Raw genomic sequence first — 18,163 nt, 5'->3', positions numbered from 1 at the left:
CTGCCCTGACCGAGTTCTAAGAAGGACGGCACAACCCATGTCTAATAGTACTAGTAGAATGTCGTGTGTTGCCACGGAGCAACAAATTTAGATATGAAGACATTGTGTATGTGGAACGCGGCTTCTAACTATGCCGCATCAAATATGGTCTTACACTTACTAATAATTGAACAAAATCTAGGACGACCTAACGCAGATGAGATTTCCTAAATGAGCACGAGCAAAGAAGGTAGTGTTGGGGAACGTAGTAATTTCAAAAATATTCCTACGTACACGCAAGATCATGGTGATGCATAGCAACGAGAGAGGAGAGTGTAATCTACGTACCCTCGTAAACCGACAACGGAAGCGTTATGACAACGCGGTTGATATAGTCGTACGTCTTCACGGCCCGACCGATCAAGCACCGAAACCACGGCACCTCCGAGTTTTAGCACACATTCAGCTCGATGACGATCCCCGAATTCCGATCCAGCAAAGTTTCGGGGAAGAGTTACGTCAGCACGACGGCGTGGTGACGATCTTGATGTTCTACCATCGCAGGGCTTCGCCTAATCACCGCTAGAATATTATCGAGGAGTATGGTGGAAGGGGGCACCGCACACGGCTAAGAAAACGATCACGTGGATCAACTTGCGTGTCTAGGGGTGCCCCTGCCCCCGTATATAAAGGAGCAAGGGGAGGAGGTCGGCCGGCCCTAGGGCGCGCCAAGGAGGAGGAGTCCTCCTCCTAGTAGGAGTAGGACTCCCTTCTTTCCTACTCCTACTAGGAGGGGGAAAGGAAGGGGGAGAGGGAGAAGGAAAGGGGGGCGCCGCCCCCCTCTCCTAGTTCAATTCGGACCAGAGGGGGAGGCGGCGCGCGGCCCACCCTGGCCGCCCCTCTCTCTCTCCACTAGGGTCCATGAGGCCCATTACTTCTCCCGGGGGGGGGGGGGGTTCCGGTAACCCTCCGGCACTCCGGTTTTCTCCGAAATCATCCGGAACATATATCAATTTTTATGTCTCGACCATTTCGAGACTCCTCGTCATGTCCGTGATCACATCCGGGACTCCAAACTAACTTCGGTACATCAAAACTCATAAACTCATAATATAACTGTCATCGAAACCTTAAGCGTGCGGACCCTACGGGTTCGAGAACAATGTAGACATGACCGAGACATGTCTCCGGTCAATAACCAATAGCGGAACCTGGATGCTCATATTGGCTCCCACATATTCTATGAAGATCTTTATCAATCAGACCGCATAACAATATACGTTGTTCCCTTTGTCATCGGTATTTTACTTGCCCGAGATTCGATCGTCATCTCAATATCTAGTTCAATCTCGTTACCGGCAAGTCTCTTTACTCGTTCCGTAATACATCATCTCACAACTAACTCATTAGTTGCAATACTTGCAAGGCTTATGTGATGTGCATTACCGAGAGGGCCCAGAGATACCTCTCCGACAATCGGAGTGACAAATCCTAATCTCGAAATACGCCAACCCAACATGTACCTTTGGAGACACATGTAGAGCTCCTTTATAATCACCCAGTTACGTTGTGACGTTTGGTAGCACATAAAGTGTTCCTCCAGTAAACGGGAGTTGCATAATCTCATAATCATAGGAACATGTATAAGTCATGAAGAAAGCAATAGCAACATACTAAATGATCGAGTGCTAAGCTAACGAAATGGGTCAAGCCAATCACATCATTCTCCTAATAATGTGATCCCGTTAATCAAATAACAACTCTTTGTCTATGGTTAGGAAACATAACCATCTTTGATTAACGAGCTAGTCAAGTAGAGGCATACTAGTGACACTCTGTTTGTCTATGTATTCACACATGTATTATGTTTTCGGTTAATACAATTCTAGCATGAATAATAAACATTTATCATGAAATAAGGAAATAAATAATAACTTTATTATTGCCTCTAGGGCATATTTCCTTCAGTATCCCACTTGCACTAGAGTCAATAATCTAGTTCACATTGCCATGTGATTTAACACCAATAGTTCACATCATTATGTGACCAACACTCAAAGGGTTTACTAGAGTCAATAATCTAGTTCACATCACTATGTGATTAACACCCAAAGAGTACTAAGGTGTGATCATGTTTTGCCTGTGAGAGAAGTTTAGTCAACGGGTCTGCCATATTTAGATCCGTATGTATTTTGCAAATTTCTATGTCAACAATGCTCTGCACGGAGCTACTCTAGCTAATTGCTCCCACTTTCAATATGCATCCAGATTGAGACTTAGAATCATCTGGATCAGTGTCAATGTTTGCATCGACGTAACCCTTTACGACGATGTCACAGCCCCAGTTCAGCCCTTGCTTAACTTTGCTTGTTCATCATGCCATCATGTTTAAATTCCAAAGAAATTTGAAATGGGGATTGTTGAAACCCTAGCACCAAATGAAATTTAACTAGGTTCAATGAAAATATTTTCAATAACCCAGAATGCCTTTTGGAAATGTTCATGATTTCTGTTAAAGGTGAAAACCTCTTCCAAAAATGATGAACATATTTATAGGCTATTCCTGGATTTTTGAATCAAATCTTAAGCTATTTGACTTTGGGCATTTAAACACTATTAATAATTTAAATGCTCAAATAATGTTGGAACTATTTTTGGGCCACAGAAATAATTCAGCAAGTGTCCATGAACATTTTCAGGATTTTAGGAAATGCCTTGGTATTTTTCCTAAGCACAAAACAGAGGCAAATAAATAGAAAACAAAAACAGAAAGCAAAGAGAGAGAGAGAACCTACCTGGTGGGCCAACCGGCCCACCACTGTAGCAGCCCAGCCGGGCAAAGCCAGCCCGGCCCACCAGGGGCAACACTGTCTTCTTCCTCCTGCCAGGAGGAGAAGCAGCTGCGTGCACGATGGCTGGCGAGCTGCGCTGGCTCCTCCCTGCCTGCGTGCCCCCCCTCGACTGCCTGGTCGCTACCACACACCCCCCAACCCCCTCGTCCTCTCTCACTCTCTCCCGACCTCTTCCCCCTCCTCTGCTTCCTCTCCCTCTCTAGCCGAGCACAGCCACGGCCGCGCCGTCGTAACGCCGCAGCCACCGGCCCTACCACGCCTCGTCGACGTGTCCATGACCTCCGCCTTGACGCCCTCGTCCTCCTCGTAGACTCGCTCGACGCCGAACGCCCCAAAACGCTGCCCCCGACCCCGTCTTCATCGTTCGGCCGCCGAGATCGCCGGCGACCTCCCGTCTTCATCAGCTCCTCCCCGACCTCGCCGACCCACTCGTCGTGACCGTGGTGAGCTGCTGGCCATTCCCCCTCTCCGTTCTCTTCCTCGCGTGCCGTAGCAACCGCTCCAAGCTTGACCGCACCCACCGCCGCTTGCGCCCGCCGCCGATGTGGCCCCGGCAACCAAATGGCCCGGGCGTCGTGTCCAACATGCTCGCTGCCTCGCGTAGCTGCTGTAGGTGCCATGAATGCGCTACCACGGCCACTGCAGCCCCGTAGCCACAAACTCCCGAACAGCGGCGCCGCCCCGAGCTCGTTTCCGGCGAGCTCCTGCCGTCCCCGCTGCTGCCGCATGCCACCCTGGATGCGGGCGAGCCCCAGCTCCCCGCGCGTGCCCTCTGCTCGATTGGGTGCCGGAGGAGCAATTCCGCGCCCTCCACCGCGTCTGCTGCCGCCGGCGGCTAAACGCTGGCGCGTTAGCCCCAGTTGACCAGGGGGTTTGACCTCCCCTGGCTCAATGATAGGTGGGGCCGCCCTACTAACTAACCTAGATTAGGATTAACTAATCCTAGCTAATTTAGCTTAGCTACTGACATGTGGGCCCATGCCCCATTGACACTTTAGTTAGGATTAAATTAGCACTAACAGTCTCTGTTAATTAGCCTAGTCACTGACCAGTGGGTCCCAGCGTCAGGTTTGACCTGGGCTGACGCTGTTGACTTGATGACATCATTCTGACGTCAGGCTGACGCAGTAATGCTTTCTGGATTTTAAATAAATCAGAATTGATTTATTTAATTCAAAAAATGTCCAAAACTTCCAAAAATCATAGAAATTCAACCGTAACTCCAAATGAAATAATTCATATATGAAAAATTATCAGAAAAATCCAATCTATCCATTTATGCTACTTTCATGCATGTTCAACCAACTTATACCCACTGTATAAGTGAAAACATGATAATGGCATTTTAAATGCTAAATATGGAGTTTGCATGTGAACCCTTGGTCCATATTGTAACACCCTCGATGCGACTATAGCTCCCACGTGTCGAGGCACGACTTAGAGACATAATCGCATTGAAGGCACATGTCGCAAGTTAGGCAATCTTCACAACATCCCATGTAATATGATAATAAAAGGGAGATAACATAGTTGGCTTACACTCGCCACGTCAATCAAGTACATAATAACATTACATCATCCAAACACTCATGGCCCGACTACGGCGCCAAAATAAAAGAGAACCCAACATGCGACATGGTCCCGTTCACCCCCAACTGGGCACCACTACTGATCATCGGGAAAGGAAACATAGTATCGTTGAGAGTCTTCGTCGAACTCCCACTTGAGCTCATACGCGTCTCCTGGAGCGGAATCATCAGGCCCTGCATCTGGTGTAATAGTAATCTATGAGCCACAGGGACTCAGCAATCTCGCACCCTCGCGATCAAGACTATTCAAGCTTATAGGTATGGCAAGGTAAAATATGAGTGGAGCTGCAGCAAGCGACTAGCAAGTATGGTGGCTAACTTATTCGCAAAGGAGAGCGAGAAGAGGAGGCAAAGCACGAGCGAGAGGCTAGAGAACATTAACACTTGTCTGAAATTTCAGATCATGAAGCCCTCTTCAGAGCAACAAAACAACATGCTATAGGACCTGATTATGGCAAAGAATAACATGGCATGGAGCTACTCAACAAGCTTAACAAAAGACCCTAAGTGACCTGGGGCCAAAAGGGATCACAAAATATACTAACGAGCACACGAACATAGCAAAAACATAATCAGTTTTCAGACTTAGTGAAAACTGGGACATGCAGAAACATAACTCACGAAGGCATGTTTACGAGCTCGATGCACTCACCACGGTGCAAGTCATGGCAAGACAAGCATACACCCATAAAGAAGGCACAAAATACAAGCTAGACATGGCGAGAACAATGGCATAGCAATCACGGATCAACTACAATAACATCGGCAAAATCGCAAACGAGTTGACGATCTGTCTAGATTCGCAACGAAGGAAAAGTAGAGCTCGATTGACTCAAGCTAGGGTGCTCTATAATTGCAAACAAAGGCAAGGATGGATGGAGCATAACAAGATTAACAAAACTCCTTTACTGATCATCCTCAAAAGAGGCACGGATCACTAGGAAATAGCATGAATATATGGCATCATGAACTAAAAAATCCCAGACTTAGTGAAAACTCCTAAGACCTTGAAAACAGATTTACCGGGTGCCTCACTTTGCAAGCTTGCACAAGTCACCACACACATCCTAAAAATGCATGGGTTGCACCTCTGGAAAGATAACAAAATGCTTAACAAAACATATGAAGGACTCACAGGCATATCATGCACACAATAATCATGGCAAAAATGACAAAAGTCTAAGATGAACTAGCGGATTTGACAATTAACTCATGAAGCCTCCTTCTAGCAGCATTTCGGGCATCAAGATGAACTCAAATGAAAATGATGCAATGAAATTAAATGATGTACTCGTCGAGACGAACATTTTGATATACTATATGTCCAAATCAGAGCTACGGATGCGGAGAAATGGCAGGTCAAAGTATGCACAAAAAATTAGGGTTAGAGAGACAAAAGTCAACCGAAAAAAACAGATCTCAGATCTGCACGCTTTACGAGGATCGCCGGGGTCCTTGTTCACCAGAGTCGGAGCGCTCGCCGGAGATGCGAGGAAGAGGCGGCCGGATCCGGCACCGGTCGCCGGAGAGGAGCGGCGTGGAGGCGGCGGGGCGGCGGGGTCGCCCACGGTGGCGCGGTGGCAGCGGCGGCCCGCGGTGGCGGCGACGGCGGCCCGGCAAAGGCGGCGGCAGCAGCCGGGCGAGGCGGCGGCGATGGCGGCTCCGGCCGCCGGAGTTGGAAGAGGCGGCGGGGATGGCAGCCTCGGGCGGCGGCGCGTGGATGGGCTCGCGGGGGCCCCTCCTGGGCCTCCCGGGCCGGCGGCGGGTGAGGGACGCGGCGGCCATGTGGCGGCTCGCCACTGGCTGCGGGCGGCGGCGGAGGTCGGGTCGGACACGTCCGGCCCGGCAAATTTTGTCCGGCGGCGGCGTGGGGAATGGATCTAGGGTTTCGGAGAGGGGGAGAGATCCGAATTTCGGGGGGGGGGGTCTATTTATAGGCATAAGTGGAGCTAGGAGAGTCCAAATGAGGTGCGGTTTTCGGCCACGCGATCGTGATCGAACGCTCTAGGAGATGGATCAGAGTTTGGTGGGTTTTGGGCCAAATTGGAGGGGTGTTGGACTGCAACACACACGAGGCCTTTTCGGTCCCTCGGTTAACCGTTGGAGTATCAAACGAAGTCCAAATGATACGAAACTTGACAGGCGGTCTACCAGTAGTAAACCAAGTCCGCATGACAAATCTCGGTCCAATCCGGAAATGTTTAATCCCCACACACGAAAGAAAGCTAGAATTGACCACCGGAGGAGAACGAAGCGCCGGAATGCAAAACGGACAACGGGGAAAATGCTCGAATGCATGAGATGAACACGTATGCAAATGCAATGCACATGATGACATGATATGAGATGCATGACAACGAAAAACAACACACGGAGACAAAGACCCGAACCCGAGAAATAAATATTACTTAACGCCGGAAACGGCAAGAGTTGGAGTACAAATTGGGAAAATTATATCCGGGGTGTTACACATATGGACTTCATTTAAATTGTTGCTAGATGCATTAGTGCAAAACACATTCATATTGCCATGTCATAGCATGCATCATATTGTTTCATATTGTCATGTGTTGATTGAGTTCTTTCTCAGTTGCCGGCGTTTGTCCCCTCTCGATAGACGTTGTACCGACGCTGTGATCGTTGACACTGATGAAGACCCAATGATATCTTCAGAAGTGCCAGGCAAGCAGAACCCCCTTGTTCATTCCGATACAATCCCCCTCTCTCACTCCTGCTCTCTTTTAGTGCATTAGGACAACAACGATTCAACTGTTACATGCTGCGGTAGTTGAACCCCTTTCCTCTGCATGACCTGTCATTGCCACAATAAATAGATGAAACCCACTAGCATGAGTAGGAGTTGTTTGAGCCCTGATGTGCCTACTCATTCATGTTTGTTTGTCATGCCTGCTACTGCTTAGAGTTGAGTTAGGTCTGATTCATCGGAGGTGTGTGAACATGTCCTACTGTGTGTGAACACGATTTGGTAAAGGTAGCGGTGAGAGGCCATGTAGGAGTACATGGTGGGTTGTCTCATTGAAGCCGTCCTTAGGATCTGAGTTCTGTGTTTGTGATCCATGAAACAGTTACTACCACGCATTGGGCCCGAAACCAATGGACCCTCTCGGCTTCTTGATCACCCTTGTCCTCTGTCCAGGAGTTACAACTAGTTTCTGGTGTTTATAGGATATGTGTTGGTGGCCGTGCGTAGCGCTGACCCTAGGGGTGGGCTATGATGCGGTAGATACACCATGGCACGGTGTACCGGGCGCCCGTTTGGTGTCCCGGGAACCCTGTTCACATCGTTCAGGGCCGTATGTGGAAACCTCGGCCGGACTCCCTGCGGATGGAACCTGGATAGGAGATAAACCTGGACTAGAGACTTGAGTGTTTAGGTAGGCCGTGGCCGACACCCTCGTTGGGCTTCCGCTTGAAGGTTGTCGAGTACATGTCGTGTAAACGGTGGTAAGTGGTGAGAGCGTGTGTGAAGAAGTACACTCCTGCAGGGTTAACATCATCTATTCGAATAGCCGTGTCCACGGTAAAGGACTTCTGGGTTGCCTATAACAGTTCATAGACAAGTGAAAGTGGATACTCTAAAACTTGCAAGATAAGTGTGAGTGCTATGGATGGCCTTCTCGTAGGGAGACGGGAGCGGATCCATAGTGGTGTATTGAATGGTGAATATGTGGACTCGTGTGCGCCACCTCAAGAGTTGCTTGCTGTCGTAGTTCAGGTTAGCCACTGAGTCAAAGCTGGCTTGCTGCAGTTAAACTCCACTACCCCTTGTTGATACCGATGCATATGTAGTTAGTTCTGATGTAAGTCTTGCTGGGTACAATTGTACTCACGTTTGCTTAATTTATGTTTTGCAGAGAGACTTCAGTCTCGCTAGTAGTACCACGTGGACTTCGACGTTTAGCTTGTTACGTCAGCTACGATCTTGTGCCCTCAGCAGGATCGGGTAGATAGTCAGGCTTCTCAGCCTTTTTCATTTGTAGATGTCTGTACTCACACATGTTAAGCTTCCGCATGTGCTTTGATTTGTATGCTATGATTGTTGGGTCATGAGACCCATGTTTGTATTATCTCGCTCCTCGGAGCCTGATGAATAAATACTTGAGTTATAGAGTTATGTTGTGATGCCATGTTGTATTTACACATATCGAGCATATTGTGTGTATGACTGAAATGCTTGGTATGTGTGGGATCCGACAATCTAGTTGTTTATCCTTGGCAGCCTCTCTTATGGGGAAATGTAGTCTAGTGCTTCCATGAGCCACAGTAGTCCGCTACAGCCCGGTTCACCGGAGTCCTGTTAGCCCAGCACTACTGCCCAGGACACTTGACTGGCCGGCATGTGTTTCACTTCGTTCCTGTGTCTGTCCCTTCGGGGAAATGTCACGCGGTGACATCCGGAGTCCTGCCTAGCCTGCTACAGCCCGGGTTCCCGGAGTCCTGTTAGCCCAGTGCTACAGCCCGGATTCACACGCTGCTGACCGACATGCTTGATGTGATTCATGTATGCCTGTTCCCATAGGTTAGTGCCGCTTGGGTTCACAACTAGCCATGTCGGCCCGGGTTCTCTGTCATATGGATGCTAGAGACACTATCATATACGTGAGCCAAAAGGCGCAAACGGTCCCGGGTCATGGTAAGGCGACACCCGTGGGAATACCGTGCGTGAGGCCGCAAAGTGATATGAGGTGTTACCGGCTAGATCGATGTGACTTGGAATCAGGGTCCTAACAGACGAACCTTTTGTTACCTCCATAATCGAGAAACATATCCTTATTCCACTAAGGATAATTTTGACCAATGTCTAGTGATCTACTCCTAGATCACTATTGTACTCCCTTGCCAAACTTAGGGTAGGGTATACAATAGGTCTGGTACACAACATGGCATACTTTATAGAACCTATGGCTGAGGCATAGGGAATGACTTTCATTCTCTCTCTATCTTCTGCCGTGGTAGGGTTTTGAGTCTTACTCAACTTCACACCTTGTAACACAGGCAAGAACTCTTTCTTTGACTGTTCCATTTTGAACTACTTCAAAATCTTGTCAAGGTATGTACTCATTGGAAAACTTATCAAGCGTCTTGATCTATCTCTATAGATCTTGATGCTCAATATGTAAGCAGCTTCGCCGAGGTCTTTCTTTGAAAAACTCCTTTCAAACACTCCTTTATGCTTTGCAGAATAATTCTACGTTATCTCCGATCAACAATATGTCATTCACATATACTTATCAGAAATGATGTAGTGCTCCCACTCACTTTCTTGTAAATACAGGCTTCACCGCAAGTCTGTATAAAACTATATGCTTTGATCAACTTATCAAAGCGTATATTCCAACTCCGAGATGCTTGCACCAGTCCATAGATGGATCGCTGGAGCTTGCATATTTTGTTAGCACCTTTAGGATTGAAAAAACCTTCTGGTTGCATCATATACAACTCTTCTTTAAGAAATCCATTAAGGATTGCAGTTTTGTTATCCATTTGCCAGATTTCATAAAATGTGGCAATTGCTAACATGATTCGGACAGACTTTAAGCATTGATACGAGTGAGAAAATCTCATCGTAGTCAATACCTTTGAACTTTGTCAAAAACCTTTTTCGAGAAGTCTAGCTTTGTAGATAGTAACACTACTATCAGCGTCCGTCTTCCTCTTGAAAATCCATTTATTTTCTATGGCTTCCCGATCATCGGGCAAGTCAACCAAAGTCCAAACTTTGTTCTCATACATGGATCCTATCTCAGATTTCATGGCCTCAAACCATTTTGCAGAATCTGGGCTCATCATCGCTTCCTCATAGTTCACAAGTTCGTCATGGTCTAGTAACATGACTTTCAGAACAGGATTACCGTACCACTCTGGTGCGGATCTCACTCTGGTTTACCTACGAGATTCGGTAGTAACTTGATCTGAAGTTATATGATCATCATCATTAGCTTCCTCACTAATTGGTGTATTAGTCACAGGAAGAGATTTCTGTGATGAACTACTTTCCAATAAGTGAGAAGGTACAATTACCTTATCAAGTTCTACTTTCCTCCCACTCACTTCTTTCGAGAGAAACTCCTTCTCTAGAAAGGATCCATTCTTAGCAATGAATGTCTTGCCTTCGGATCTGTGATAGAAGGTGTACCCAACTTTCTCCTTTGGGTATCCTATGAAGACACATTTCTCCGATTTGTGTTTGAGCTTATCAGGATGAAACTTTTTCACATAAGCATCGCAACCCCAAACTTTAAGAAACGACAACTTTGGTTTCTTGCCAAACCACAGTTCATATTGTGTCGTCTCAACGGACTTAGATGGTGCCCCTTTTTAACGTGAATGCAGCTGTCTTTAATGCATGACCCCAAAAACGATAGTGGTAAATCGGTAAGAAACATCATAGATTGCACCATATCTAATAAAGTACGGTTACGACGTTCGGACACACCATTACAGTGTGGTGTTCCAGGTGGCGTGAGTGGTGAAACTATTTCACATTGTTTTAACTGAAGGCCAAACTCGTAACTCAAATATTCTCTTCCACGATTAGATCATAGAAACTTTGTTTTCTTGTTACGATGATTTTCCACTTCACTCTAAAATTCTTTGAACTTTTCAAATGTTTCAGACTTATGTTTCATCGAGTAGATATACCCATATCTGCTCAAATCATCTGTGAAGTTCAGAAAATAACGATACTTGCTGCGAGCCTTAATACTCATCGGACCGCATACATCAGTATGTATTATTTCCAATAAGTTTGTTGCTCGCTCCATTGTTCCGGAGAACGGAGTCTTAGTCATCTTACCCAAGAGACATGGTTCGCAAGCATCAAGTGATTCCAAAATCCCATCAGCATGGCGTTTCTTCATGCGCTTTACACCAATATGACTTAAACGGCAGTTCCACAAATAAGTTACACTATCATTAATAACTTTGCATCTTTTGGCTTCAATATTATGAATATGTGTATCACTACGATCGAGATCCAACAAACCATTTTCGTTGGTGTGTATGACCATAGAAGGTTTTATTCATGTAAACAGAACAACAATTGTTCTCTAACTTAAATGAATAACCGTATTGCAATAAACATGATCAAATCATATTCATGCTCAACGCAAACACCAAATAACACTTATTTAGTTTCAACACTAATCCCGAAAGTATAGGGAGAGTGCGATGATGATCATATCAATCTTGGAACTACTTCCAACACACATCGTCACCTCGACTTTTACTAGTTTCTGTTTATTCTGCAACTCATGTTTGGAGTTACTACTCTTAGTAACTGAACCAGTATCAAATGCCGAGGTGTTGCTATAAACACTAGTAAAGTACACATCAATAACATGTATATCCAATATACCTTTGTTCACTTTGCCATCCTTCTTATCCACCAATTACTTGGGGTAGTTCCGCTTCTAGTGACCAGTCCCTTTGCAGTAGAAGCACTCAGTCTCAGGCTTAGGTCCAGACTTGGGCTTCTTCACTTGAGCAGCAACTTGCTTGCCGTTCTTCTTGAAGTTCCCCTTCTTCCCTTTGCCCTTTTCTTGAAACTAGTGGTCTTGTTAACCATCAACACTTGATGTTTTTCTTGATTTCTACCTTCGTCGATTTCAGCATCATGAAGAGCTTGGGAATTACTTTCGTCATCCCTTGCATATTATAGTTGATCACGAAGTTCTACTAACTTGGTGATGGTGACTAGAGAATTCTGTCAATCACTATTTTATCTGGAAGATTAACTCCCACTTGATTCAAGCGATTGTAGTACCCAGACAATCTGAGCACATGCTCACTTCTTGAGCGATTCTCCTCCATCTTTTAGCTATAGAACTTGTTGGAGACTTCATATCTCTCAACTCGGGTATTTGCTTAAAATATTAACTTCAACTTCTTGGAACATCTCATATGGTCCATGACGTTCAAAACGTCTTTGAAGTCCCGATTCTAAGCCGTTAAGCATGGTGCACTAAACTATCAAGTAGTCATCATATTGAGCTAGCCAAACGTTCATAACGTCTGCATCTGCTCCTACAATAGCTCTGTCTCCTAGCGGTGCATCAAGGACATAATTCTTCTGTGCAGCAATGAGGATAAATCTCAGATCACAGATCCAATCCGCATCTTTGCTACTAACATCTTTCAACTTAGTTTTCTCTAGGAACATATCAAAATAAACACAGGGAAGCAACTAAGCGAGCTATTGATCTACAACATAATTTGCAAAATACTATCAGGACTAAGTTCATGATAAATTTAAGTTCAATTTAATCATATTACTTAAGAACTCCCACTTAGATAGACATCCCTCTAATCCTCTAAGTGATCACGTGATCCAAATCAACTAAACCATGTCCGATCATCACGTGAGATGGAGTAGTTTCATTGGTGAACATCACTATGTTGATCATATCTACTATATGATTCACGCTCGACCTTTTGGTCTCCGTGTTCCGAGGCCATATCTGTATATGCTTGGCCCGTCAAGTATAACCTGAGTATTCCGCGTGTGCAACTGTTTTGCACCCGTTGTATTTGAACGTAGAGCCTATCACACCCGATCATCACGTGGTGTCTCAGCACGAAGAACTTTCGCAACGGTGCATACTCAGGGAGAACACTTCTTGATAATTAGTGAGAGATCATCTTAAAATGCTACCGTCAAACTAAGCAAAATAAGATGTATAAAAGATAAACATCATATGCAATCAAAATATGTGACATGATATGCCCATCATCATCTTGCGCCTTTGATCTCCATTTCCAAAGTACTATCATGATCTCAATCGTCACCGGCATGACACCATGATCTCCATCATCTTGATCTATATCAATGTGTCGTCACACGGTCGTCTTGCCAACTATTGCTCTTGCAACTATTGCTATCGCATAGTGATAAAGTAAAGCAATTATTTGGCGCTTGCATCTTATGCAATAAAGAGACAACCATAAGGCTTTTGCCAGTTGCCGATAACTTCAACAAAACATGATCATCTCATACAACCACTTATATCTCATCACGTCTTGACCATATCACATCACAACATGCCCTGCAAAAACAAGTTAGACGTCCTCTACTTTGTTGTTGCAAGTTTTACGTGGCTGCTACGGGCTTAGCAAGAACCGTTCTTACCTATGCATCAAAAACCACAACGATAGTTTGTCAAGTTGGTGCTGTTTTAACCTTCGCAAGGACCGGGCGTAGCCACACTCGGTTCAACTAAAGTTGGATAAACTGACACCCGCGAGCCACCTGTGTGCAAAGCACGTCGGTAGAACCAGTCTCGCGTAAGCGTACGTGTAATGTCGGTCCGGGCCGCTTCTTCCAACAATACCGCTGAACCAAAGTATGACATGCTGGTAAGCAGTATGACTTATATCGCCCACAACTCACTTGTGTTCTACTCGTGCATATAACATCAACACATAATACCTAGGCTCGGATGCCACTGTTGGGGAACGTAGTAATTTCAAAAATATTCCTACGCACACGCAAGATCATGGTGATGCATAGCAACGAGAGGGGAGAGTGTGATCTACGTACCCTCGTAAACTGAGAGCGGAAGCGTTATGACAACGCGGTTGATGTAGTCGTACGTCTTCATGGCCCGACCGATCAAGCACCGAAACTACGACACCTCTGAGTTTTAGCACACGTTCAGCTCGATGACGATCCCCGGACTCCGATCCAGCAAAGTGTCGGGGAAGAGTTCCGTCAGCACGACGGCGTGGTGACGATCTTGATGTTCTACCGTCGCAGGGCTTCGCCAAAGCACCGCTACAATATTATCGAGGAGTATGGTGGAAGGGGGCACCGCACACGGCTAAGAAAATGATCACGTGGATCAACTTGTGTGTCTAGGGGTGCCCCCTGCCCCCGTATATAAAGGAGCAAGGGGAGGAGGCCGGCCGGCCCTAGGGCACGCCAAGGAGGAGGAGTCCTCCTCCTAGTAGGAGTAGGACTCCCTTCTTTCCTACTCCTACTAGGAGGGGGAAAGGAAGGGGGAGAGGGAGAAGGAAAGGGGGCGCCTCCCCCCTCTCCTAGTCCAATTCGGACCAGAGGGGGAGGGGGCGCACGGCCCACCCTGGCCGCCCCTCTCTCTCTCCACTAGGGCCCATGAGGCCCATTACTTCTTCGGGGGGGGGGGGTTCCGGTAACCCTCCGGCACTCCAGTTTTCTCCGAAATCATCCGAAACACTTCCGGTGTCTGAATATAGCCGTCCAATATATCAATTTTTATGTCTCAACCATTTCGAGACTCCTCGTCATGTCCGTGATCACATCCGAGACTCCGAACCAACTTCGGTACATCAAAACTCATAAACTCATAATATAACTGTCATTGAAACCTTAAGCGTGCGGACCCTACGGGTTCGAGAACAATGTAGACATGACCGAGACATGTCTCCGGTCAATAACCAATAGCGGAACCTGGATGCTCATATTGGCTCCCACATATTCTACGAAGATCTTTATTGGTCAGACCGCATAACAATATACGTTGTTCCCTTTGTCATCGGTATTTTACTTGCCCGAGATTCGATCGTCGGTATCTCAATATCTAGTTCAATCTCGTTACCGGCAAGTCTCTTTACTCGTTCCATAATACATCATCTCGCAACTAACTCATTAGTTGCAATGCTTGCAAGGCTTATGTGATGTGCATTACCGAGAGGGCCCAGAGATACCTCTGCGACAATCGAAGTGACAAATCCTAATCTCGAAATATGCCAACCCAACATGTACCTTTGGAGACACCTGTAGAGCTCCTTTATAATCACCCAGTTACGTTGTGACGTTTGGTAGCACACAAAGTGTTCCTCCGGTAAACGGGAGTTGCATAATCTCATAGTCATAGGAACATGTATAAGTCATGAAGAAAGCAATAGCAACATACTAAACGATCGAGTGCTAAGCTAACGGAATGGGTCAAGTCAATCACATCATTCTCCTAATGATGTGATCCCATTAATCAAATAACAACTCTTTGTCTATGGTTAGGAAACATAACCATCTTTGATTAACGAGCTAGTCAAGTAGAGGCATACTAGTGACACTCTGTTTGTCTATGTATTCACACATGTATTATGTTTCCGGTTAATACAATTCTAGCATACATAATAAACATTTATCATGAAATAAGGAAATAAATAATAACTTTATTATTTCCTCTAGGGCATATTTCCTTCTGGTAGCCAGTAGTGACTGGTGTCTGACTTGCGTAACATGGGGTGTAACATTTGTATATGGGTCACACCGTACTGGACATGTGTGGGCTCGCCCTTCATAGGCCACATTTATATCTCACCAAACAGGTAATGGATTCTCACAAACACTATGTCTTCCCCTAGACATCACAATATCTCCTAGGAAGACATCCCTTGCTCGGATATTTAATTTGGTGTCCGGGTTTATCTGTACCCGATGAACAGCAAATTCAAAAAATACTTCAAATTTTAGATGGAAGATGTTTCAGTCTGTGATGCTTGTGCCAAATTTTCTGCTTGTTTGGACATCTGAGGAGCGCATGGCAAAAAAGACAAAATCGATCAAAACTGTACGTGAACAGTAACTTTCTTACAACCCCAAAATTTGTCTTTTTTGCTGAGAGCTACTGAAATGTCCAAACTCCACGAGACTTGGCACGGACTTCGCACACATGAGCATCTAACATCACAAAAAAAGTTCGATTTGTTAGGAGAAATAGCAACTTGATATTATCAGGAGGCAAAATCCATCATATATACATATACAAGAGGAGGCCAAAGGCCAGCATGCAAAAGGCCAAAGCCATCATAAATATAACTCTAACACCCCCCCTCAAACTCATGGTGGATCTACAACACTGAGTTTGGAGAGGTAAAACCCATGTTGCGCTCTAGTCTAGGCCTTCGTGAAGAAGTCTGCCAGCTGTAACTCGAAAGGCACATACTGAAGAGCAATAATATGGTCCTGCACACCAGCGCGGACAAAGAAAGCATCAACACCAATATGCCTGGTAAGCTCATGCTTCACGGGGTCCCGTGTAATACTGATAGCGCCTGTACTTTCTGACAAGAGTGTAGTAGGTGTAGTAATAGTAACACCAAAATCCTCAAGTAACCAGCATAACCAAGTCACCTCTACCGTGAGAAGAGCCATAGCTCGCAACTCAGCCTCTGCACTCGAACGGGAAACTGCCGTCTGTTTCTTCGTCTTACATGCAATGAGAGAACCACCAAGAAAGACACAATAAGCAGAAAGTGAACGGTGATCCAAAGGAACACTAGCCCAGGTAGCATCCGAATAGGCTTGGAGCTGTAGTGAGCTGGAACGAGGAAAGAAGAGACGGTGAGAGATCGTGCCACGAAGATATCATAGAACACGAAGAAGGTGACTATAGTGAACCAAAGTGGGAGAAGAAACAAACTGACTCAGGATATGGACAGGATAGGACATATTTGGACGAGTGATAGCAAGATAGACAAGACTCCCAACAAGATGACGATAACGAGTCGGATGAGACAAGGACTCACCATCAGAAGCTCGAAGGTGAACATTAAGATCCATAGGAGTCTCAACAGTGCGCTCATCACTAATAGCCGCATGAGTAAGAAGATCCTGGATATACTTTTCTTGGGAAATAAAAAATCCATCAGAGGTGGAGGAAATCTCAATCCCAAGAAAGTAACGAAGAGGACCAAGATCAGACGTAGAAAACTGCTCGTTGAGACGAGCCTTGACAAAGGCAATGTACTCAAGATCATCGCCAGTGATGGTCATGTCATCAACATATAGAAGAAGAAGAGTGCAACCACGAGCAGAAAGGTGGACAAACAACGCTGGATCATGAGCACTGGGCGAAAAACCAGCTGCAGTGACCATAGAGGCAAAATGCTCAAACCAAGCGCGAGGGGCTTGCTTAAGGCCATAGAGAGAGAGAGACGAAGACGACAAACCATGCCATCAGGAACTGAATACCCAAGTGGTGGCTGCATATAAACTTCCTCACGCAACTCACCGTTAAGAAAGGCATTCTTAACGTCGAGCTGAGACACGGACCAGTGGCGAACAGAGGCCACGACGAGAAGTGTGCAGACAATGGTCATATGGGCCACAGGAGCAAATGTCTCATCGTAATCATGACCATGCTCCTGCTAGAAGCCGCGAGCCACAAGACAAGCATTATAACGCTCAAGAGAACCATCCGAGCGAGTCTTGATCTTATAGACCCACTTACAAGTGATGGGACGAACACGGGGTGGACGAGAAACCAGATCCCATGTGCTAGTGCGCTCAAGGGAAGCAATCTCCTCTGCCATCGCAAACTGCCATTCAGGATGAACAACAGCATCTCGCTAAGAAGTCGGCTCAAGAACAGTCGAAAGACCATAGCGAGAAGGAGAATATCGGTCAGGGGGCGGGCTAGGCCGAGAATGAAGACCATTAGTCGGTTGAGAGGAGGAAGATGGCACACCAGAAGTAGAGGGAACATCAGTAGACTCATCTACAACACGTGGAGGACGAGTATAATGGAAAGGAAAGGAGGGAAGAGGTGGAATCACTAGAGGTGGAGACGGGGAATGTATCGGTGATGAAGGTGGAGAAGGTATCGGTGACGAAGATGGAGAGTCATGTGATGAGGGAGGAGAATAAACCGTAGGAGAGGACGAAGAGTCATGTGCTGAGGTAGGAGAAGAAACCATAGGAGAGGACGGCGTCGGATCTGGCACAGTGGGACGAGGAGT

The sequence above is a fragment of the Triticum urartu genome, chromosome 5A (genome assembly GCF_056163025.1).
Source record: "Triticum urartu cultivar PI428250 chromosome 5A, HENAU_Tu73, whole genome shotgun sequence".
In the NCBI taxonomy this organism is placed as follows: domain Eukaryota; kingdom Viridiplantae; phylum Streptophyta; class Magnoliopsida; order Poales; family Poaceae; genus Triticum; species Triticum urartu.
This window is presented reverse-complemented; position numbering follows the sequence as displayed.